Source organism: Oncorhynchus gorbuscha, linkage group LG12 (genome assembly GCF_021184085.1).
Source record: "Oncorhynchus gorbuscha isolate QuinsamMale2020 ecotype Even-year linkage group LG12, OgorEven_v1.0, whole genome shotgun sequence".
Lineage (NCBI taxonomy): Eukaryota > Metazoa > Chordata > Actinopteri > Salmoniformes > Salmonidae > Oncorhynchus > Oncorhynchus gorbuscha.
In genome coordinates, this window is record NC_060184.1 from 17,162,377 (window position 1) to 17,187,814 (window position 25,438).

Consider the following 25,438-nt stretch of genomic DNA (forward strand, 5'->3'; position numbering starts at 1 on the left):
AACTCATACACTACTATGACAAACACACACGAGGCCCGGCAGTGGTCCAGCGCTCCAGCTTGGTGTCAATCATACGGTGGGGTCTGAAAGCCTGCCCAGTGTGTGTGTGAGAGAAAGTCCAGAGCAGCACTGCGTAGGAGCTGTTCTAATAACACAGGCATCAGGACAAGATTACAACGCAAATCTGGGCTTTCTGCCGCAACAGGCAAGAAACCAAACCTCCCAGCTTATAGAGCTGCCTGCCACCTGCAACAACATTCAGCTAAAGCCAGGCCCTTCGGCTGTCCTCAATGGAATAGAGGAAGGCTGTGTGTGTCAGGAGACTACTCAGTCTTTGGAGGAGTGTGGAGGATCTGCAGTGGGGCATCGTGCTCACCATCTCTGATTTAGGCCTCCAATGGAATCCTATTCCCCATGTAATGTGATGCTTTTTGTTTTTAGTAAATACTTCAACACCTTTTTTCTTAAAACTGCATTGTTGGTTAAGGGCTTGTAAATAAAGCATTTTACTGTAATTTTACCTGTTGCAGTTATATGTGACAAATAACATGAGATTTGAATAGTGTGGTATTTGCCACAGGCCATCTCTGATACAGCGCCCAGCTATAGAAAGGCCTGGATGGTTGTAGGATACCATGTAGTTGAACTGCGGCGGAGCGCACCAAACAGTCCCGACTCCACTCCGGCCTCTCCTATGAAACAGTGCTGGGAAATCATTTAGTGAACTTGGGCAATGGGCATACATACCAACAATGTTGATGTTCACACACTTGCTTTGCGATGTATGGAAAATCATTTTTCGGGAAATATTTGTAAGGTGTAGCTTAGGCAGAATTGAGTAAACACCACAGAACCTATTTTTTTCAACCACCCTGAGCTTTGAAGCAACCACACTCAAGTCGTCTTTTGGAAATCCCCCCAAAAATGGGGGGGAGGGGGGGCATTAACAGCGTTTTAAGGGAAGCCATGTCTCCGGGGTGAGGCAGTTTGAGTGTGTGTGTGTGTGGGGGGGTGTACTCTTCAAAAAGATTTACGGGCACTGATCAAAGCCTCGCTGCCTCCCTCCTGGATCCTGTTTGAGCATCCAGCCTGGCCTGTTTACAATGGCGCCGGGGAAAGATGAAGCGGATTTGATTACGGCTTGAAAAGAAAAAGATGAAATGCCGGTTCCCGAGAGAGTTAAATATCATGTCACATTTCACAGGAATTCAATTAAAATGTGTGACACTTGAAAACAAAAAAAACTGACTGAACTAATACCAATCATGTTCCATCGTGTCCAAAACAGCAGAAGCACCCAATCACAGACTTCCACTGGGAATATTGACACAAAATCGTATTAATAGGAGTAAGAAAACTAGAATGCGGTGAAAATAAAAATGTATTGCTAAAATACACTGGTCTCCGTCTATATGACGCACCACAGTTGGGCTCAATTGACACAATACTCAAATCTAAACAGGTGAATCTGTGGAGGGATGACAAGAATATGTTCCATTAGTAGAATGTGATTAGTACATAATCAGTTGCTAGAATATGCATATTTCTGAGGAGGCTGTTTCCTCAGCCCCGTTGCCATGGCAACACCTGCGGCAGAGGGGGAGAGCGGCAGAAGGGAGGGTGGCGAGGGTGAACCACACTACACTTATAGACATTTCATACCCTGAGGGTGGGATGACTGCTATATCTGATTAGGACTCTGCCCAATGAGAGGACTCGGCAGTAGCATTGGAAGTGTAGTACCTATTCACTCTTTTCAGAGCCACTCTTCACCAGCATGCTGGTCTGGTCTACACAGACTTTCAACACAATTACCTGTGGTAGTCAGAGACAAATATGAAAGTGTGGACAGGGTTAGAAAGTTCCCTGCAGAATATTACCGTAATACTACCTGTGAGCACGCAAGCAACTGTGAACTAAAAAAAAATGATGATGCACGATATATCGGTGAACATATCAGAATCGGTCGATATTAGCTAAAAATGCCAGCATCGGTATCAGCCCGATGTCTAGTTTAATGGCGATGTGCAAACCCGAAGTCAAAGCTGACGTGCATACCTATATAACACAGGGTAGCGTAGTGGTTAGAGCGTTGGACTAGTAACCGAAAGGTTGCAAGTTCAAATCCCCGAGCTGACAAGGTACAAATCTGTCGTTCTGCCCCTGAACAGGCAGTTAACCCACTGTTCCTAGGCCGTCATTGAAAATAAGAATTTCTTCTTAACTGACTTGCCTAGTAAAATAAATTTTTTAAAATTAAAAAGATAGATGAGAACATCTTCGTATATATAACGGAGGTACATGACCTAATGTTGCCCTACACGTGCAACACAGCATTCCTAACCTAGCCCACAATGTCTGCTGTGTGGATCAACAGTCAACAAGTCAAATTGTCATTTGAAAGAGTAAGAACATTTCAGCAAGACAACTCAAAGGAGAAATCCATTAAAGCCAAGATAATGGACTTCATTGCCCTTGACAATCAACCGGTCTCTGTCGTGAGAGATGTTGGCTTTCGGTGACTAGTCGAGCACCGGCACACCCCCCCCACACAGTAATAACGTCACTGCTATTAGTTCCACGACTGACATTTGGACCAGCGATATCAGCCCCATGAGCAAGCGGGATCTAACAGCACCGTGGGTTGTCGAGGATTTCGTACTGAGGAAAGTCATATTTCATGCTCATGAATGTGCTGGTTGTCATATCAATGGGATTTGAGAACATGTTTGAAACCTGAATATACTAGTTAGCTCCATTCGAGCATCTGACTCGAGAAATAAGCTCAACTGCACTTGCAGCAAATGTGATACCCTCTGTCGTGGCATTGAAATGCCTGTTCAGGGGCCTCCCGGGTGGCGCAGGCTCTGTCGTAACCGGCCTCGACCGGGAGGTCCGTGGGGCGATGCACAATTGGCCTAGAGTCGTCCGGGTTAGGGAGGGATTGGTCGGTAGGGATGTCCTGGTCTCATCGCGCACCAGCGACTCCTGTGGCGGGCCGGGCGCAGTGCGCGCTAACCAAGGTTGCCAGGTGCATGGTGTTTCCTCCGGTACATTGGTGCTGCTGGCTTCCGGGTTGGATGCGCGCTGTGTTAAGAAGCAGTGCGGCTTGGTTGGGTTGTGCATCGGAGGACACATGACTTTCAACCTTAGTCTCTCCCGAGCTCGTACGGGAGTTGTAGCGATGAGACAAGATAGTAACTACTAAAAACAATTGGATACCACGAAATTGGGGAGAAAAGGGGATTTTTAAAAAAGAAGCCTGTTCAACAAAACTGACAGGGATGTAAACAAATGTGCACAAATTTGAGATGAGCTTCATGTGCGTATGGAACGTTTCAGCTCATGAAACACTTTACATTTATATTAAGTTTATATTTTTGTTCAGTGTAGTATTCCTATTCTAATTCCTAATTCTAACACCACCGATTCAGTCACATGACAGTGGAGAGCACATGCCCATTCTGACTTCGCCAATGTTATGCTAACCAATCAGCTAGCAGCTAGTGTGCAACGCTGCCCCTTTTCCCGACGAGGTGGGTGTTTTTACTGGCCCACATTGGCGAATTAAATCGTTGCCCATGACAACAAAACTGCCCACACAGGCTGTGAACAAGAAATTCTGCGGCATTCTCTACTGTGTGGCCACCATGCTCGATGTTATGTACAAGGACCACTACTTCGATGCAGACAAGAAACAGGGTTTACGTGAAATGTTACAGACACAGCGGGACAAGATGGAAACGGACACAGTAACAGTGCGCACCGAGGAAGAGAGGCCACAGATAGACAGAGCCGAAACTTAACTGCTTGACACGTACGATGAAATTCTGGTTGAGAATGAAACGACTGAACAAATGAACAACGAAACAGCACAGCAAGTAAGTGAAATAAATATGTTTTGAAGATTTACTGGTAATGGGGGCATCCGTAAATAACCTTTTTGTCAGTGTGGTGTGTGTATTTAACTAGGCACGTCAGCTAAGGACAAATTCTTATTTACAATGATGGCCTTCCCCAGCCAAACCCGGACGACGCTGGGTCAATTGTGCACCGCCCTATGGGACTCCCAACCACGGCTGGATGTGATACAGTCTGGATTCGAACCAGGGACTGTAGTGACACCTCTTGCACTGAGATGCAGTGCCTTAGACCGCTGTGTCCATGTGTGTGTTAACTATTTAACTGTACTAGAATGCTTAAAAAGGCAGCTAAAATGTTAAATATTGGTATCAGGTTTTTTGGGCAAGGAAAATATTAGATATCGGCCAAAAATGTCATATTGGTGCATCACTAAAAACAATATATATTACATTCCTTCGCGGGGTTCCCTATGCCATTATTTCTTGATGACACAGTGAGTGACTTACACTGTAAATAGAAGGAGTCTCTGCCTGCACACACTACATGACATACATCCTTCCAAAGCTGCAGACCACACAGCATGTCTACAAGTCAACAACTAACCCACTAGCTTTCCACAGACACACGCACACGTTTATCAGGCACAGAGTGCATGACTTACACCATCACCAGGGACAAGAGAGAACTCCAATGTGAGACAAAAATGCATAATTAACTGATTATCTTTAAACAGCTGGCTGGCAATATGCCATCATCACAGATTGAATCCCATGCTGTCTATCTATAGCACATCGAACAATGGCATCTTTAAACCCTGCCTGAATGTTGCCCCAGAGAATCCCCAGACCAAAACAGGATCAATTCAAATTACCCTTTGAAATCGAATCCAGCATTGAAATTCTGTGCGTACATCTCTCGGCTGCCACGCTTGGCCTAAATAATATCCGGCAATTACTCTTAAGTCGACTTCCATAATGATTTCTCCCTCTCAGGAGCATGAGAGAGGAAAGGGAGGGAAAATCTATTCTAGCCATGCTTAGTGGTGCAAGAGAACCACTGAAACGCAGCCATGTCCACTAGAGGTCGACCGATGAATCTGAATGGCCGATTAATTAGGGATGATTTCAAGTTTTCATAACAACCGGAAACCGGTCATTTTGGACACCGATTTTGCCAGGTTTTTTTTTACACCTTAATTTTATCTTTATTTAACAATGCAAGTCAGTTAAGAACACATTCTTATTGTCAATGACGGCCTAGGAACAGTGGGTTAACTGCCTTGTTCAGGGGCAGAACGACAGATTTTTACCTTGTCAACTCAGGGATTCAATCTTGCAACCTTACGGTTAACTAGTCCAACGCTCTAACCACCTGCCTCACGAGGAGCCTGCCTGTTATGCGAATGCAGCAAGAAGCCAAGGTAAGTTGCTAGCTAGCATTAAACGTAATCAATCATAATCACTAGTTATAACTACACATGGTTGATGATATTACTAGTTTATCTAGCGTGTCCTGCGTTACATATAATCGGTGCTGTGCGCATTCGTGAAAAAGGACTGTCGTTGCTCCAACGTGTATCTAACCATAAACATTGATACCTTTCTTAAAATCAATACACAGAAGTAAATATTATTAAACCTGCATATTTAGCTAAAAGAAATCCAGGTTAGCAGGTAATGTTAACCAGGTGAAATTGTGTCACTTCTCTTGCATTCGAATTTGCCAGCATTTTACGTAATTATGACATAACATTATGACATAACATTAAAGGTTGAGCAATGTATCAGAAAGGAAGGAATACTTAAGACTGATGGATGCCACCCGTTAGATAAAATACGGAACGGTTCCGTAATTCACTGAAAGAATAAATGTTTTGTTTGAGATGATAGTTTCCGAATTCTACCATATTAATGACCTAAGGCTCATATTTCTGTGTGTTATGTTATAATTAAGTCTATGATTTGATAGAGCAGTCTGACTGCGGTGGTGGGCACCAGCAGGATCATAAGCATTCATTCAATCAGTACTTTTGTGCATTTTGCCAGCAGCTCTGCTGTTTATGAATTCAAACCAACTCCCGAGATTAGGCTGGTGTAACCGGTGTGAAATGGCTAGCTAGTTAGCGAGGTGTGCGCTAATAGCGTTTCAAACGTCACTCGCTCTGAGACTTGGAGTAGTTGTTCCCCTTGCTCTGCATGGGTAATGCTGCTTCGAGGATGGCTGTTGTCGATGTGTTCCTGGTTCAAGCCCAGGTAGGGGCGAGGAGAGGGACGGAAGCTATACTTTTACACTGGCAATAGTAAAGTGCCTATAAGAACATCCAATGGTAAAAGGTATATGAAATACAAATGGTATAGAGAGAAATAGTCCTATAATTCCTATAATAACTACAACCTAAAACTTCTTACCTGGGAATATTGAAGACTCATGTTAAAAGAAACCACCAGCTTTCATATGTTCTCATGTTCTGAGCATGGAACTTAATTAAACGTTAGCTTTCTTACATGGCACATATTGCACTTTTATTTTCTTCTCCAACACTTTGTTTTTGCATTATTTAAACCAAATTGAACATGTTTCATTATTTAGTTGAGGCTAAATTGATTTGATTGATTTATTATATTAAGTTAAAATAAGTGTTCATTCAGTATGTTTGTAATTGTCATTATTACAATTGTTTTTAATTTATATATAATTTAAATCGGCCGATTAAATCGGTATCAGCTTTTTTTGTCCTCCAATAATCGGTATCGGCGTTGAAAAATCATAATCGTTCGACCTCTAATGTCCACATCCGTCCACAGCCAAAACAATGCTGTATCAGTAACTATGAAATGGACAGTCAAACAGAAGGAAAAATAAGTGGATGGGAGCAACGAGGAAGAGCTCCGACTGACAGAGAGCTGTGGGCCCACCCTGACTCACTCAGTTGAGCACTTAGACACGGCCGAACAGAGGAGACTGCAGCAGGGAATGAGGAGGAGTAAGGTTGAAGAGAGCCCTTCAGCACCCTTGCTCTCTCTAACCCTCCTCAATAAGACAGCAGCCTAAATAAGGTTTGTGTGGGCAAAGTCAGCTCAACAGCCATGGAGAACCAGACCTCAGTGTTAGTGGGAGACTGGCCCAGAGAGACTAGAGAGAACCAGCACTCAGCGTTAGTGGGAGACTGGCCCAGAGAGACTAGAGAGAACCAGCACTCAGCGTTAGTGGGAGACTGGCCCAGAGAGACTAGAGAGAACCAGCACTCAGCGTTAGTGGGAGACTGGCCCAGAGAGACTAGAGAGAACCAGCACTCAGTGTTAGTGGGAGACTGGCCCAGAGAGACACTCAGCGTTAGTGGGAGACTGGCCCAGAGAGACTAGAGAGAACCAGCACTTTAGTGGGAGACTGGCCCAGAGAGACTAGAGAGAACCAGCACTCAGCGTTAGTGGACTGGCCCAGACTGGCCCAGAGAGACTAGAGAGAACCAGCACTCAGCGTTAGTGGGAGACTGGCCCAGAGAGACTAGAGAGAACCAGCACTCAGCGTTAGTGGGAGACTGGCCCAGAGAGACTAGAGAGAACCAGCACTCAGCGTTAGTGGGAGACTGGCCCAGAGAGACTAGAGAGAACCAGCACTCAGCGTTAGTGGGAGACTGGCCCAGAGAGACTAGAGAGAACCAGCACTCAGCGTTAGGAGACTGGGAGACTGGCCCAGAGAGACCAGCAGAGAGAACCAGCACTCAGCGTTAGTGGGAGACTGGCCCAGAGAGACACTAGAGAGAACCAGCACTCAGCGTTAGTGGGAGACTGGCCCAGAGAGACTAGAGAGAACCAGCACTCAGCGTTAGTGGGAGACTGGCCCAGAGAGACTAGAGAGAACCAGCACTCAGCGTTAGTGGGAGACTGGCCCAGAGAGACTAGAGAGAACTAGCACTCAGCGTTAGTGGGCCCAGAGTGAGACTGGCCCAGAGAGACTAGAGAGAACCAGCACTCAGCGTTAGTGGGAGACTGGCCCAGAGAGACTAGAGAGAACCAGCACTCAGCGTTAGTGGGAGACTGGCCCAGAGAGACTAGAGAGAACCAGCACTCAGCGTTAGTGGGAGACTGGCCCAGAGAGACTAGAGAGAACTAGCACTCAAGCGTTAGTGGGAGACTGGCCCAGAGAGACTAGAGAGAACCAGCACTCAGCGTTAGTGGGAGACTGGCCCAGAGAGACTAGAGAGAACCAGCACTCAGCGTTAGTGGGAGACTGGCCCAGAGAGACTAGAGAGAACCAGCACTCAGCGTTAGTGGGAGACTGGCCCAGAGAGACTAGAGAGAACCAGCACTCAGCGTTAGTGGGAGACTGGCCCAGAGAGACTAGAGAGAACCAGCACTCAGCGTTAGTGGGAGACTGGCCCAGAGCGACTACAGACAAGTCCCTAATGGCACCCTACATAGTGCAGGACTAAGCTTAATCTGTGTATGGAAAACCAATCCCTTGGTGTCATCTGAAGAGAAGTATAGTTAAGATCTGACTCCCAAAATGCTTCCATATATTCCATAGTGCACTACTTCTGACCAGATGGAACCTTCAAAAGTAGTGCACGTTACAGGTAATATGGTGCTGGGTCTGAGTCCCACCATGGTCCCAGTTAAAGCCCTGTGGTCTTGTTAAAGTAGTGCACGTTACAGGTAATATGGTGCTGGGTCTGAGTCCCACCATGGTCCCAGTTAAAGCCCTGTTCTCTTGTTAAAGTAGTGCACGTTACAGGTAATATTGTGCTGGGTCTGAGTCCCAACATGGTCCCAGTTAAAGCCCTGTGGTCTTGTTAAAGTAGTGCACGTTACAGGTAATATGGTGCTGGGTCTGAGTCCCACCATGGTCCCAGTTAAAGCCCTGTGGTCTTGTTAAAGTAGTGGCAAGGACCCAAAAGGTCATGTCAGCCCTGACAAGTGTTAAGGACATGGCTCCTGCCCTGCAATACATATTTAAAAGGGTAGGCTGATGCAGTGTGTGTGCCTCAGGGTTGAGCTCAATTCCAATTGAAGGCAGTCAATTAAGTAAACTAAAACCCTGGATGTGTGTGTGTTGCAGTTCCCTCAGTACATTTTGCCGTGCATTTCGAGTGCTGTTCAGTATGCGTTTCCAGTGGTTGTGAAGTAGCCTTACAGCACATTCTGTGGTGCAGTGCTTGCTGGTGTTTTTCAGAAACTGAAGTGGACTTACAGGTAGACTGGAGGGTCTGTCCTGCTGGCTGAGGCCCATCTCCTCATGGTTGGGCTTCCCAGGGGTCATAGCAGATTGGGCCCTATTGACATAGCCTTCTTGTGACACCTGCTATACAGACAGAGAAGGACAGAACACACACAGAGCGAGCGGGGACACGGGAGAGAGCGAGCGAGAGGGGACACGGGAGAGAGCGAGCGAGAGGGGACACGGGAGAGAGCGAGCGAGAGGGGACACGGGAGAGAGCGAGCGAGAGGGGACACGGGAGAGAGCGAGCGAGAGAGGACGGGAGAGAGCGAGCGAGCGAGGACGGGAGAGAGCGAGCGAGCGAGGACGGGAGAGAGCGAGCGAGCGAGGACGGGAGAGAGCGAGCGAGAGAGGACGGGAGAGAGCGAGCGAGAGAGGACGGGAGAGAGCGAGCGAGAGAGGACGGGAGAGAGCGAGCGAGAGAGGACGGGAGAGAGCGAGAGGACGGGAGAGAGGACGGGAGACGGGAGAGCGAGCGAGAGAGGACGGGAGAGAGCGAGCGAGAGAGGACGGGAGAGAGCGAGCGAGAGAGGACGGAGAGAGCGAGCGAGAGAGGACGGGAGAGAGCGAGCGAGAGAGGACGGGAGAGAGCGAGCGAGAGAGGACGGGAGAGAGCGAGCGAGAGAGGACGGGAGAGAGCGAGCGAGAGAGGACGGGAGAGAGCGAGCGAGAGAGGACGGGAGAGAGCGAGCGAGAGAGGAGGACGAGAGCGAGCGAGAGAGGACGGGAGAGAGCGAGCGAGAGAGGACGGGAGAGAGCGAGCGAGAGAGGACGGGAGAGAGCGAGCGAGAGAGGACGGGAGAGAGCGAGCGAGAGAGGACGGGAGAGAGCGAGCGAGAGAGGACGGGAGAGAGCGAGCGAGAGAGGACGGGAGAGAGCGAGCGAGAGAGGACGGGAGAGAGCGAGCGAGAGAGGACGGGAGAGAGCGAGCGAGAGAGGACGGGAGAGAGCGAGCGAGAGAGGGACGGGAGAGAGCGAGCGAGCGAGAGAGGACGGGAGAGAGCGAGCGAGCGAGGACGGGAGAGAGCGAGCGAGAGAGGACGGGAGAGAGCGAGCGAGCGAGAGAGGACGGGAGAGAGCGAGCGAGCGAGAGAGGACGGGAGAGAGCGAGCGAGCGAGAGAGGACGGGAGAGAGCGAGCGAGCGAGAGAGGACGGGAGAGAGCGAGCGAGCGAGAGAGGACGGGAGAGAGCGAGCGAGCGAGCGAGGACGGGAGAGAGCGAGCGAGAGAGGACGGGAGAGAGCGAGCGAGAGAGGACGGGAGAGAGCGAGCGAGAGAGGACGGGAGAGAGCGAGCGAGGAGACGGGAGAGAGCGAGCGAGAGGACGGGAGAGAGCGAGCGAGAGAGGACGGGAGAGAGCGAGCGAGAGAGGACGGGAGAGAGCGAGCGAGAGAGGACGGGAGAGAGCGAGCGAGAGAGGACGGGAGAGAGCGAGCGAGAGAGGACGGGAGAGAGCGAGCGAGAGAGGACGGGAGAGAGCGAGCGAGAGAGGACGGGAGAGAGCGAGCAAGAGAGGACGGGAGAGAGTGAGCGAGAGAGATGCAGGTTGAAGGAGAAGTGAAACAGAAATTTACTAATCTATTTCTGCTGACATTTAAAATGCACCCCCCCCCTCTGCCAACAAACAACTGCCTTTAATCCGAAGAGCTCAAACATGGAGTGGAGAATGGATGATTTGTACTGTTTTGTTTACGGTACACTGTCCTTCTCTCAGCACATACCAAAGCTGCAGGCTAAAGTTTAATCTGGTTTACTCTATCGTAAATCGCTCCTCTTTCACCCCAGCTGCCAAACTAACCCTGATTCAGATGACCATCCTTCCCATGTTAGATTACAGAGAAGTAATTTATAGATCAGCAGGTAAGGGTGCTCTCGAGGTTCTTTACCGTTCGGCCGTCAGATTTGCCACCAATGCTCCTTATAGGACACATCACTGCACTCTATACTCCTCTGTAAACTGGTCATCTCTGTAAACCTGTAGCAAGACCCACTGGTTGATGCTTATTTATTACACCCATTCTGCCAGTCACATTCTGTTAAAGGTCCCCAAAGCACACACATCCCTGGGTCGCTCCTCTTTTCAGTTCACTGCAGCTAGCGACTGGAACAAGCTGCAACAAACACTAAAACTGAACGGTTTTATCTCCATCTCTTCATTCAAAGACTCAAATCATGGACACTTAATGACAGTTGTGGCTGCTGTGTGGGATGTATTGTTGTCTCGACCTTTTTGCCCAATAATGTTTGTACCATGTTGTGTTGCTACCATGTTGTGTTGCTACCATGTTGTGTTGCTACCATGTTGTGTTGTCATGTGTTGCTGCCTTGCTATGTTGTTGTCCTAGATCTCTCTTTATTTAGTGTCGTCTCTCTTGTCGTAATGTGTGTTTTGTCCTATATTTTTTATTTGAATCCCAGGCCCCCGTCCCCGCAGGAGGCCTTTTGGTAGACCATCATTGTAAATAAGAATTTGTTCTTAACTGACTTGCCTAGTTAAATAAAGGTTCAATAAAATACATCATACTGATTAGTATAAACTGGCCTGCAGCCCAGTGACTCAGCAGACATGAAATCTTCTGTGGTTCATTTATTTTGTAGGATTTCCTCAAAATGAGAGCCTACCATTTCCTGAGGTGAGCAAATACTCAGGAGGAAGCCAGTCAGATCACTGAAAATCAGTCTGTTTGAAATGAGGCAATGAGAAAAACAGTCCCATTAAGCCGGTAGCCTGGTGAGATATTTACAGACTGAGCAGGGCTGGCCAGGATTACTCAAGTGGAGTGCAGTGATAGCTGGGTCACGGCCAGGTCAGACACAGGCCAATGTTTACACTGCGAGGATGCCATCAGTGCTCTGTCGTACTCGCTCACATGCCGGTTGTATGGAACAGCTGCTCTGGCACAATAAAGACTACTTCCCTCAACAGGCAGGGAGGGCCAGAGGAGAGGAGTGGGGCATGTACTCTGTGTGTGTGTCTGGGAGGGCCACACACAGGAAACTAATCATAGTGAAAGTATGCAGCCAGCCAGGGGCCAACTCCACCTCCACTCAACTCTACTTGAGTTCTGCATACATTGGGATGAACATGGGTTTCATCTGCTGATGCATCATATGACAGATGATATATTGGAGTTGGAGTTCACATGAATAATAAAACATTTCCAATGAAATTCAGCGGGTCTGTTTTTCCATTCTTCAATACCTCTTCCAGATCATTAAGGACGTTCACACAGTGCAATGTAGGCATAGTGTTGTACAAGCTCTCAGCCAGGCAGGCTGACAAACAGCGATATTACAAATAGCTTACACATTAAAGACTTCCTTTACTTGTGAAATGCTTGGCTACACAGTAATAAAATATGTTCCGAGGAAATGTGTTTGAGGTGGGGCGAGGGATGCGTGATGTAAGGGAATGTGTTTGAGGTGGGGCGAGGGATGCGTGATGTAAGGGAATGTGTTTGAGGTGGGGCGAGGGATGCGTGATGTAAGGGAATGTGTTTGAGGTGGGGCGAGGATGCGTGATGTAAGGGAATGTGTTTGAGGTGGGGCGAGGATGCGTGATGTAAGGGAATGTGTTTGAGGTGGGGCGAGGGATGCGTGATGTAAGGGAATGTGTTTGAGGTGGGGCGAGGGATGCGTGATGTAAGGGAATGTGTTTGAGGTGGGGCGAGGGATGCGTGATGTAAGGGAATGTGTTTGAGGTGGGGCGAGGGATGCGTGATGTAAGGGAATGTGTTTGAGGTGGGGCGAGGGATGCGTGATGTAAGGGAATGTGTTTGAGGTGGGGCGAGGGATGCGTGATGTAAGGGAATTAAACAAAGCATCCAGCGGCAACAAAGCATCACAATATGTGTGAATCCCAAATGGCACCCTATTCCCTATATAGTGCACTACTTTTGATCATGGACACAGTGCACTACTTTTGACTAGAGCCCTATATGTCGGGGATAGGGAGCCATTTGAGTTGCAACATATCAGCTCTGACAGGCTCTATGTGATGGAGGTCAACAGGAACTCCGAAATTGTTGCCACCCCTATTTACTAGCCTGTTCAACCTCTCTTTCGTGTCGTCTGAGATTCCCAAAGATTGGAAAGCAGCTGCGGTCATCCCCCTCTTCAAAGGGGGGGACATTCTTGACCCAAACTGCTACAGACCTATATCTATCCTACCATGCCTTTCTAAGGTCTTCGAAAGCCAAGTCAACAAACAGATTACCGACCATTTCAAATCTAACCATACCTTCTCTGCTATGCAATCTGGTTTCAGAGCTGGTCATGGGTGCACCTCAGCCACGCTCAAGGTCCTAAACGATATCTTAACCGCCATCGATAAGAAACATTACTGTGCAGCCGTATTCATTGATCTGGCCAAGGCTTTCGATTCTGTCAACCACCACATCCTCATCGGCAGACTCGACAGCCTTGGTTTCTCAAATGATTGCCTCGCCTGGTTCACCAACTACTTCTCTGATAGAGTTCAGTGTGTCAAATCGGAGGGTCTGCTGTCCGGACCTCTGGCAGTCTCTATGGGGGTGCCACAGGGTTCAATTCTTGGACTGACTCTCTTCTCTGTATACATCAATGAGGTCGCTCTTGCTGCTGGTGAGTCCCTGATCCACCTCTACACAGACGACACCATTCTGTATACTTCCGGCCCTTCTTTGGACACTGTGTTAACAACCCTCCAGGCAAGCTTCAATGCCATACAACTCTCCTTCCGTGGCCTCCAATTGCTCTTAAATACAAGTAAAACTAAATCCATGCTCTTCAACCGATCGCTACCTGCACCTACCCGCCTGTCCAACATCACTACTCTGGACGGCTCTGACTTAGAATACATGGACAACTACAAATACTTAGGTGTCTGGTTAGACTGTAAACTCTCCTTCCAGACCCATATCAAACATCTCCAATCCAAAGTTAAATCTAGAATTGGCTTCCTATTTCGCAACAAAGCATCCTTCACTCATGCTGCCAAACATACCCTTGTAAAACTGACCATCCTACCAATCCTCGACTTTGGCGATGTCATTTACAAAATAGCCTCCAATACCCTACTCAACAAATTGGATGCAGTCTATCACAGTGCAATCCGTTTTGTCACCAAAGCCCCATATACTACCCACCATTGCGACCTGTACGCTCTCGTTGGCTGGCCCTCGCTTCATACTCGTCGCCAAACCCACTGGCTCCATGTCATCTACAAGACCCTGCTAGGTAAAGTCCCCCTTATCTCAGCTCGCTGGTCACCATAGCATCTCCCACCTGTAGCACACGCTCCAGCAGGTATATCTCTCTGGTCACCCCCAAAACCAATTCTTTCTTTGGCCGCCTCTCCTTCCAGTTCTCTGCTGCCAGTGACTGGAACGAACTGCAAAAATCTCTGAAACTGGAAACACTTATCTCCCTCACTAGCTTTAAGCACCAACTGTCAGAGCATCTTACAGATTACTGCACCTGTACATAGCCCACCTATAATTTAGCCCAAACAACTACCTCTTTCCCAACTGTATTTAATTTATTTATTTATTTTGCTCCTTTGCACCCCATTATTTTTATGTCTACTTTGCACATTCTTCCATTGCAAAACTACCATTCCAGTGTTTTACTTGTTATATTGTATTTACTTTGCCACCATGGCCTTTTTTGCCTTTACCTCCCTTCTCACCTCATTTGCTCACATTGTATATAGACTTGTGTATACTGTATTATTGACTGTATGTTTGTTTTACTCCATGTGTAACTCTGTGTCGTTGTATCTGTTGAACTGCTTTGCTTTATCTTGGACAGGTCGCAATTGTAAATGAGAACTTGTTCTCAACTTGCCTACCTGGTTAAATAAAGGTGAAATAAATAAATAAATAAAATTAGACTGTATCAGCAATAGCACAGCTACGTGTTAAAATGTACATTTTATTATTATTCCCCAAAGCAACCGTCCGCTGGGTGCTCAAGAATACATCCGTCGCCAGCAAGCAACCGGTTCATTGTGTAATCACGTCTATTTCACCTATCTTGATTGTTGTGTGCCCTCAAAAAGCTGCATTCCTTATTTTAAAAGAGATTTGCATCTAACCAGTGTCTCAGTGCTATTCAGTTTTTTTTATAGGTGCTGACACTTAATCACCAATGAATTCTAGTGAATCATTTCAGAAGAAAACACTCATCAAGGTGCAGGGATCTGCAAGGGTGTGCTGTTACCATAGAGACGCAGACTATGAGAGTGGTAGGGCTGCCCGACCAGGTTCATCAATTCTTGTTAACTACAGGCCTTTATCCAGTCAAACGGATCCGGAGAGAGAAAAGCTACTCTTTACTTTAAAGCCGATTTTAAGGCCAAATTCATCCTTCCTGCCAAGCGTAACGTGACCTCCAATCTAAGCCGAGAGCTGCATTCACAGCGTCAGTAAAATGCAGAGGGCTTGGACCCTGGCTGCTCCCTTCAGGAGAGCGTTCTTCACGGAGACCAGGCTTGACAGCCAAGCTGCCGGGCTGCAGTCAGCCACAGTATGCATTCCAAATGACACCCTATTCCCTATGTTAGGAATCCCCAACTGGTGGCCCACTGGTGACTTTAGTTAGTTTTCGGAGCCCAAAACTAGTGTGTGTGTGTGGGGGGGGGGGGGCGCATAAGACTGTAAAAACACCAGCAAATCGGCGCAAAGTGATCTTAATTTTGGAATTCTTCACAGTGCACTCATTTTACCCGCTGTGCGACCGGACATTTTTTTAGGAGCACCAGTATGCCTAGAAAACAAATCACCCAGACGGTAATTGTTGCAATCAATGATTACTTCACTGTACTGCAACCCGGTGCTCCTAAAGCGTTTCAAGTTAGGCGCACACGTGCTCCTTGTAAAAACAAAAAGGCCAATCGTAGAGCCCTGAAAGTCTTACCAGGCAAAGAGAGATACTGTATATGTGATCCAGGATTACCGTTAGCTGGCAATTTATGGCTTTTGGCTGAAAAAATAATGAAAAGCTGAAAACTGTTACCGGCAAAAAAATCTTTTAAAAAAAGAAAGGCACACCTATTTAGGAGAGGTGGTGGCTAGATGTGCTGGCTAGAGGTGCTGGCTAGAGGTGCTGGCTAGAGGTGCTGGCTAGCGGAGTAGAAAACATGAAAATAAAAAGAGCCGCACACTCTAGGAGCTCAGACGCAAAAATGTTATTATCAACGTTTCGACAGCCAAGCTGTCTTCATCAGGGTACAATCACAAACACTGCGGGATGACTCGTTTATGTAGTGTCAAAAGACGCAGGTGTCTAATCATGGCCAAGAGTGGCCTACGGTAATATCATTGGTTAATGATCAAATATTAAAATGTCATAAAAAGAACAGCATACAAACAAATGGAGAGCATACGATCATAGATTAATTTGACTACACAAGCTTACAAACAATTACAATGGCAAAGTCACAATAATCACAAGAATGGCTTCAGATCAAAGTCTACGTTGAGACCGAAGTGAACAAGGGTCTTTAAGTTAAATATCCAGGCAGCCTCTCGTTTTAACAATAAATGATCAGGGTCACCCCCTCTCCTAGGGAGGGTGACATGTTCGATGCCAATATAACGCAGAGACGAAATCGAGTGGCCTGCCTCCAAGAAGTGGGCCGCAACTGGATAAGTAAAGTTCTTACACCTAATGGTGCTACGATGCTCTGAGATACGTACTTTTAATTCGTGCTTTGTTTTACCTACATAATTTTTACCACAAGGACAAGCGGCAGGGTAGCCTAGTGGTTAAAGCGTTGGACTAGTAATCAGAAGGTTGCGAGTTCAAACCCCCGCGCTGACAAGGTACGAATCTGTCGTTCTGCCCCTGAACAGGCAGTTAACCCACTGTTCCCAGGCCGTCATTGAAAATAAGAATGTGTTCTTAACTGACTTGCCTGATTAAATCAAATTAAAATGAAATAAGATAAATAACTGCCTTAGTGGAGCACGTAATAACACCTTTGATTGGGATAGATTTCCCTGTTTGTGGGTGTTTGAAGGATCTACATTTATAAGTGCCATTGCATTGAGCACAGCAATTACATTTGTAATTTCAATCCAGTAGGGGCGCAAATAGACGTTGTTGGGGTGGTAAATCAGAGTGTACAAATTGGTCTCTGAGATTTCTGCCCCGCGAGAATACGACCAAGGGAAGGTCCGAAAACACATTACCGAGACTATCATCGGATTTTAGGATGTGCCAATGTTTGTGAGCAATTCCCTTAATTTGTTCAGAGCACTTTGAATAGCGGGTAGTTAAAACGCAAGAATGCGTCTTTTTGCAAGACTGACCTTGAAAAAGGTCATGTCTCGTTTTGTTTTGAATTTTCTCAATGGCAATATTAATCTGATCATTCTTGTAGCCCCTCTCCTTGAACTTTCTTTGCGTCTCAGCTATATTTCTGTCGAAATCCAATTTTTTTTAAACAAAAAAATCATTTTGCAAAATAATGCTTTTTATTCATTGACGGAAATACATTTGACCGTCATGCTTATCAGTCTATGGGTTGATTTCATCATTTAGTGGAATTAAATTGGCCTGTGTTTATTCTTGTTAGTCCTCATGTATCTGATTTATCACACGCGTACAGAGCCTATTTTGAGCGTGATTTCTCCTGCAGCTTCTCACCTGGTTGCTGCTTCAGTAAAACCTGCTTTTAGAAGCCCATTCATTGCGCAACAATTCTAAATGCAATCGCGTGTTAAAAACATTATTGGTGCGCGATTAAAAAGAGCTACTATTTTTAACCTTCAACTGGTAATTGAAGCTGACTCTCCCATTCAAGTGCCTCACTCTCCAGTTTACAATGTGAGCTGGAGGTAGTGTGCATTTTGAAAACAAACTAAATTGTTTAAAACCTGAATATTTTATCTTATATTATGGAGACATGTGTTACCTTGCTTCAAAGTAGCCTGTAGACAAAATCTCACCATGGAAACGTGGAGGTAATTATTTTAAAGACTTTAAAGGCAGCACGTGACTTTCAAGTTGGGAAGGCGTAGTTATGATTTTCCTATGTGCATTTTCAAAAAAATTCTTAATTAAATTGGTCAAGTTAAAAATCAACATCACAAGCCTCTGCCATATGCATTGATACACCATGATCCATTGGCAGCTAAAGAAATGAGAGAATGGAACTCATAGCCTATAGGCCAATGCAGCAGTAGGCCTGTAACTTTCATTGCTCTTTCACCCAGAGGATTGGTGGTTAGAGGGGGAGATTGTTGGGAAGATTATCATAAATTCATGGGTCCAAATGACGGGGATTACATTTGCTACTGATGACATATGTAATGAGTAATTAATCAAAATTGCAAACAATTCACACAATGAATGGGCAAGAGACAGCTTGGACTCGCTTCTATCTTTACCACACCCATCCCTTTCTTCTCAAGACACATTATCTACACACATTTTAGATGTGTTTTACTGACAGCCACAACTCAATCAGCTAGGCCTATTGCCACGCGCGCTGCCCAAATGGCGGGCTTTCCAAATAGGCATAAGGCCTATGAGCGTGCAATTTGAAACAATCCACAGCTCTTTTTTTTAAAGAAGCTAAATTATCCTGGATTCCTCTCTTTCTGTATAGACAGACAATTTCCATTTACTTCCCTATTGGACCCCCACTATTAGGGCTGAGCGATAGGGCCTAAAACGCACATTTACATTTTTCCAGACTTATGGGCAATTCTAAATATATACACATCACACAACATACACAACATTTTATGTTGTCTCTAAATAAGCATTGTTAAACAATTAAAAGGTCAAATCCACTGCATTTAAAACAGTCAGCAATAATTTAATGAATTCAGAGTTAGTGTAATCATACAGAGGCTGAATAATTTTTGGGCCAATAAAAACTGATCAGGCTTTCAGTTGTCTTTAAAAATGCACTTTTTTGTTACAAATGTAACCAGAACCATGCAGAATGCACATTCACTAATAATGTAGCAGGTATTCTAGAAAATTAACACCGGTCTCAATCTCTCAAGCACAAGCCCACGTGCTAGTTAGTACCCAGCTAATATTTATATTTCAGGTGTAGCCAACTTGGATCTAGGTATAATTTCTGATCTGAATTCAGCTAACAAGGAGAACAGGTGAATTGTTATGAACACACCCTTCTGTCCGTCTCGGTTTGAACTGCATGTTAGCCTGTCCACTTTGTTCACATGTTGAAATCAAGTGGCCTGACTTATTTCTCAGAATGAGTTGCCAATTCCTTTGATAATAGCTATATGCTTATTGCAAAGTTTTAAAAAAAACAGACTAAACAGCTAGTATAACAATCTTGATCTGACTAAAATGCTGCTAGCAATACGTGGTACCATAATGCGCACACAATGAACTGAGCATTTTCAAGAATGAATGTACATTGGTACATCCATTTTAGTAGTGTCTGCTCTCCTCAAAATTTGAGGAGTAGAAACAGGGTATGGTTGGAAAGGTTAACTTCTCTATTACAGTAAAATAATCTCTTGAAACCACTTGGCAGAGGAAGAAGTGATCTCTCATCTTTGTTGTTGTGAGTTGTAGGGGGAGGGGCTTGGGAGAAAGTGGCGAACAAAATGTGTCCAAAATAAGCCCAGTGCATTTCTATGCGCTTATTTGTAACTTAAGCTTGAAGCCTGCTTTCCCATCTTTGAGACAACAACTGCCATTGTTAAGGCAGAGACATGAGCATCTCCTTATTTTATTACAGATCTCTGGTGTAAATGTCCTAGTCATAGTAACAACCCTTCATAGTAACAACCCTTCATAGTCCTAGTAACAACCCGTCATAGTCCTAATAACAACCCGTCATAGTAACAACCCGTCCTAGTCATAGTAACAACACGTCCTAGCCATAGTAACAACCCGTCCTAGTCATAGTAACGACCCATCCTAGTCATAGTAACGACCCATCCTAGTCATAGTAACGACCCATCCTAGTCATAGTAACGACCCATCCTAGTCATAGTAACGACCCATCCTAGTCATAGTAACGACCCGTCCCAGTCATAGTAACGACCCGTCCCAGTCATAGTAACGACCCGTCCCAGTCATAGTAACGACCCATCCTAGTCATAGTAACGACCCATCCCAGTCATAGTAACAACCCATCCTAGTCATAGTGACAACCCATCCTAGTCATAGTAACAACCCATCCTAGTCATAGTAACAACCCGTCCCAGAACAACCCGTCCCAGAACAACCCGTCCCAGAACAACCCGTCCTAGAACAACCCGTCCTAGAACAACCCGTCCTAGAACAACCCGTCCCAGAACAACCCGTCCTAGAACAACCCGTCCTAGAACAACCCGTCCCAGTCCTAGAACAACCCGTCCCAGTCCTAGAACAACCCGTCCCAGTCCTAGAACAACCCGTCCCAGTCCTAGAACAACCCGTCCCAGTCCTAGAACAACCCGTCCCAGTCCTAGAACAACCCGTCCCAGTCCTAGAACAACCCGTCCCAGTCCTAGACAGTCCTAGAACAACCCATCCCAGTCCTAGAACAACCCGTCCCAGTCCTAGTACAACCCGTCCCAGTCCTAAAAACCCGTCCCGGTCCTAGTAACAACCCGTCCCCGTCCTAGTACAACCCGTCCCCGTCCTAGTAACAACCTGTCCCCGTCCTAGTAACAACCCGTCCTAGTAACAACCCGTCCTAGTCATAGTAACAACCCATCCTAGTAACAACCCATCCTAGTCATAGTAACAACCCATCCTAGTCATAGTAACAACCCATCCTAGTCATAGTAACAACCCATCCTAGTCATAGTAACAACCCATCCTAGTCATAGTAACAACCCATCCTAGTCATAGTAACAACCCATCCTAGTCATAGTAACAACCCATCCTAGTCATAGTAACAACCCATCCTAGTCATAGTAACAACCCATCCTAGTCATAGTAACAACCCATCCTAGTCATAGTAACAACCCATCCTAGTCATAGTAACAACCCATCCTAGTCATAGTAACAACCCATCCTAGTCATAGTAACAACCCATCCTAGTCATAGTAACAACCCATCCTAGTCATTGCATATTTAGATTCTAACAGATTGTGTATCTATGGAAACGCTATCAGGTGGGCTTTTTAGATTGTATTTTCCTGCCAATTTCATTTTGGCAAATGTTTGAAAATGTACATTTTATTGGCTGCTTCATTACAGGAGTTGTATGTTCTGTTAATTACCATAATCCACATGTGATGTCTGTCATTCTGAGCATTGTGGGTAGATGCCCTAATGGGTTATGCACCCAATGCCTGGTGGGGTCTGGTGGATCACGTTGTCCGGCGCCAGATGATCCTAACGGAAGCCCTGATGTGATCGTACTCAAATGTAAGCAAGGTTTGAAATTATTATGTTTTAGTCAAATAATATATCGGTTTGAACTTCTTGAGGTCCATCTGCAGTCTACAAATTATTTGTAATTATGTTCCGGCCCCCGACCATCCACTAAAGGAAAAAAATCCCTGACCTACATAGTGCACTACTTCTGACTAGACCCTGCTCTGTACAGGGCATAGGTTGTCATTTGGGACGCAGAGAATAAATGAAAACCCATGTCCAGGAGGGGAGCTTCGATATCGTTTTTCCTTTCTCCAGGCTTCATTCACTGTATCAAACGCACACACATTTCCCCTGGTGTACGCTGGCTCATTGTCTCACCAAGACGACACACACACACGTTTCTCCTGGTGTACGCTGGCTCATTGTCTCACCAAGACGACACACACACGTTTCCCCTGGTGTACGCTGGCTCATTGTCTCACCAAGACGACACACACACACGTTTCTCCTGGTGTACGCTGGCTCATTGTCTCGTCAAGACGACACACACGTTTCCCCTGGTGTACGCTGGCTCATTGTCTCACCAAGACGACACACACACACACACACGTTTCCCCTGGTGTATGCTGGCTCATTGTCTCACCAAGATGACACACACACGTTTCCCCTGGTGTACGCTGGCTCATTGTCTCGTTAAGACGACACACACACGTTTCCCCTGGTGTCCGCTGGCTCATTGTCTCGTCAAGACGACACACACACGTTTCCCCTGGTGTACGCTGGCTCATTGTCTCACCAAGACGACACACACACGTTTCCCCTGGTGTACGCTGGCTCATTGTCTCGCCAAGACGACACACACACACACGTTTCCCCTGGTGTACGCTGGCTCATTGTCTCGCCAAGACGACACACACAAAGCTTACGAAGGCCGCTGGGACAGAGGAGAGACACGGAGTAGCAGGGTCAACACAGAGATCAGTAGACTGCCACGCTCTCAGTCTCTCTGATTGTGGTTTGGGTCAGGTGGAACACTGTTTGCATCCCTAAAGGGGGCGAACATAGAAGCGACGCCTTGTCTTGTTCAGTGGCCCCCGACAGAGTTCACGCTCTGTGTTGTTGGCAGCTGTGTTTCATCATTACAGCACCCAGTTTCACAGGAAACACTGGTCTAACAAGCACAGTGGTGGCCATCTTGGGTCTTTGGTGCTAGCAGGAGCTGTAGCAAGCACAAGGGTATCAGTCTAATTCACCCCTTTATTTCCCCTATCCTCCCTGTCAGTGGGAGTAGACACGTGGCAGGGGCAGAATTTGAACATTTTTTTTCCCCCTATCAGTCTTGTCATCTAAGATATTTTTTTAAATACAGTTAGTGTGTGGGGATAAACAGAAACGTAGTTTTCAGCACTATTTCCATGACTGATCATGTCCCATGGCTCTCGTCCCTCTGCAGCAGACATATGGTGGGCAATATGTTTGAAACATCGAAATGCAATAAAAATCAGTATCGAATCTCAAAACATATAGAATCGCAATGCATATCGTATCGGCACCTAAGTATTGTGAAACTATCATTAACTTGGTGTACCTGGTAATTCCCACCCCAACTGGAAACTGAATTTTACTCAGCCAATTTGTCATTGTTCCAGCCAGGCAACACCACTGTTAACCTCTCTCTTCTTGTGTTGTGTATTCCTTCTCTCTCAGAACCACTCCTTTCACCAGAGGAACCGCAGGTATTACACAGAGGGTCAGGGTTTTCCCTTCATCCAAGGACCCCCCTGCAGGTAACTCTGCTAGCTGAATAAAGAAATTACTGCAGCTGACTCGCTGCCTCACGCCTACAAATAGGAGCAGCCAAAACGGCTGACTCAAACAGCCAGAAAGACTGTCCTTGTCAAAGGTAGTGGGAATTGGGTGCCATTTGGGACAAAGGCTGAGAGAGAGAGGGGACGGGGAGTGCAGATGGAACAGATAACGGCCCACTCTAATCTCTGGGGAACACTACAGCGCAGAATTGGTTTTTAATGTATTGCTCATTAAGTTTTTAAAATGAAGATTGACCTGGGTGGCCTCTGTTCTGGCTATAATCCCAGTAAACCGGTCTTTCCACAATGAAATCAACGTGTGCGTGTGTGTGTGTGTGCTTATGGGGTAAACACTGCTTTGATTACACTCATGGACATGAACTAGCCGATGAGTGCGTGGTTCAGAAAGGTCAGAAGTCTAACTGAAGTCCTGTCAATTGGCTAGTCAGCATCAATACACGCATGGCATTGTAGGGGTTGTAGTCTTACCTGCGGTGGCAGTGGACGTGCCTGCATGTAGGGGGGCTGCGTGGGGGCTGCAGGCTGCTGCTGGGGAGGGCTGGAGTACGGGGGCTGGCCTTGTGGCTGGCAGTACCCACTCATGCCCCCCTGCTGCTGCCTATACTGAGCTGCCATCTGCTGAGAGACAATAAAGGAGACATCAGATATGATAGGATCAATACTCTCTAAAAGCTCACTGTCAATGCCCACACCTCTGCAAGACGTAAAGGATAGACCAATGGCCTTTAGTTCACCAAGACATCATCAGCATACCATTAAAAGATCCCAATTCATATACAGAAGTGAATTTGATTAAACTCCCAATCAATGTGGTGCTGTATAGCCTAAGTCATTTCCACTCAGTCACACTGCCTGCTAGGCTGTTTACCATGCTCTGTACTGAGGTTGACTAACGGCAGTGATGAACAGGACCCTGGAGGGTTTCTCACCTCTCCAGCCTCAATACATTAACATTGTGTTGACATCAATAATACACACAACCGCCGTGGCCCAAAGGGTACCCTATTCCCTATATAGTGCACCATTTTTGACCAGAGCCCATATGGTGCCATTTGGGACACAGCCCCAGCTGCTCTCCTCCTCCTCCATTCATCTCAAGCTGTTTGTAACAGTCTTACGTAAGGCGTTTTGGGGAACAGCTGTTATTGGCTCATCCCTCTCTCTGCCTCACCTGGAGTCACTTACTAGCCGTGGTTCTAAGTCTAGAACAAAATACACAAAACCAGCAGTGTATAGAACAGACTGATATCTATTCTAGAGTACACCATCGAGAAATCTGTAAACACGATCAATCATAAGGTTTCTGCAAAAGAGGCAGAGTTCAGAATTCCCCTGTTGGCGAAGGGTCCTCCCCCTCAATGATTCAATAGCCAAGCACAAGAACACTAGCCTGGTCAATCTATGAAACATCAGATATCTATGAAACCAAAGAGCAATCTATGAAAATGGCTGGCTTATTTCTGTCTGCAGCTCAAAATGGTAGCCTATACCTAAAGTAGGGCACTACATGGGGAATAGGGTGCCATTTGGGACAAAGGGCTATATGGGAGTGCAGCGCTGAGCAGTTTTACAATCCAATAGCTGTGTGCAATGCTCATCACCCAAACAAGCCGTCAGCTCCTTAAGCCTGGGGGGCGTCAAGGCTGTTTTTCCACACATGAGCTCATGACTCTGGAACTGAGACACTGATGTCTGGGAGTCTAACTAAACCTCCCCTAGCTCCCTGCCTCTCCTCTCTCTTCTTGCCTCCCAGCCCCTCTCCTCTGAGCCCATTTCCAGGCCAGGCCAAGAGCATCTGAAGGACGCACCAGCAGCAGCGGTGGTGAGAGTGTGCTCTCCTTCACTACCCCACAAATGGAAAGGCTTTGGATTGGAGGTCGACCGATTAGGATTTTTCAAAGTCGATGCCGATTATTGGAGGGCCAAAAAAGAGCCGATACCAATTAATCGACCAAATGTTTTCATGTATTTGTAATAATGACAATTACAGCAATACTGAATGAACACTTAACTTAATATAATATGTCAATAAAATCAATTTAGCCTCAAGTAAAATAATGAAATATGTTCAATTGGAGAAGAAAGTAAAAGTGCAATATGTGTCTTGTAAAAAAACTAACGTTTAACCTCTTCAACCTATGGGGGCGCTATGTCATTATTGGATAAAAAAACGTGCCCGTTTTAAGCGCAATATTTTGTCACGAAAAGATGCTCGACTATGCATATAATTGGCAGCTTTG

General features: G+C 46.2%; 1 pseudogene across 1 annotated transcript in view; it reads right to left on the reverse strand.

Moving 5' to 3' along the window:
• LOC123990614 overlaps positions 1–25,438 on the reverse strand; it is a 117,808-nt pseudogene that overhangs the window by 81,264 nt on the left and 11,106 nt on the right. The window contains exons 3-4 of the transcript XR_006830685.1: positions 23,667–23,816; positions 9,055–9,165 (exon numbers count right to left, since the gene is read on the reverse strand). The product of XR_006830685.1 is annotated as an AT-rich interactive domain-containing protein 1B-like (transcript). The remainder of the gene's footprint in view (positions 1–9,054; positions 9,166–23,666; positions 23,817–25,438) is intronic.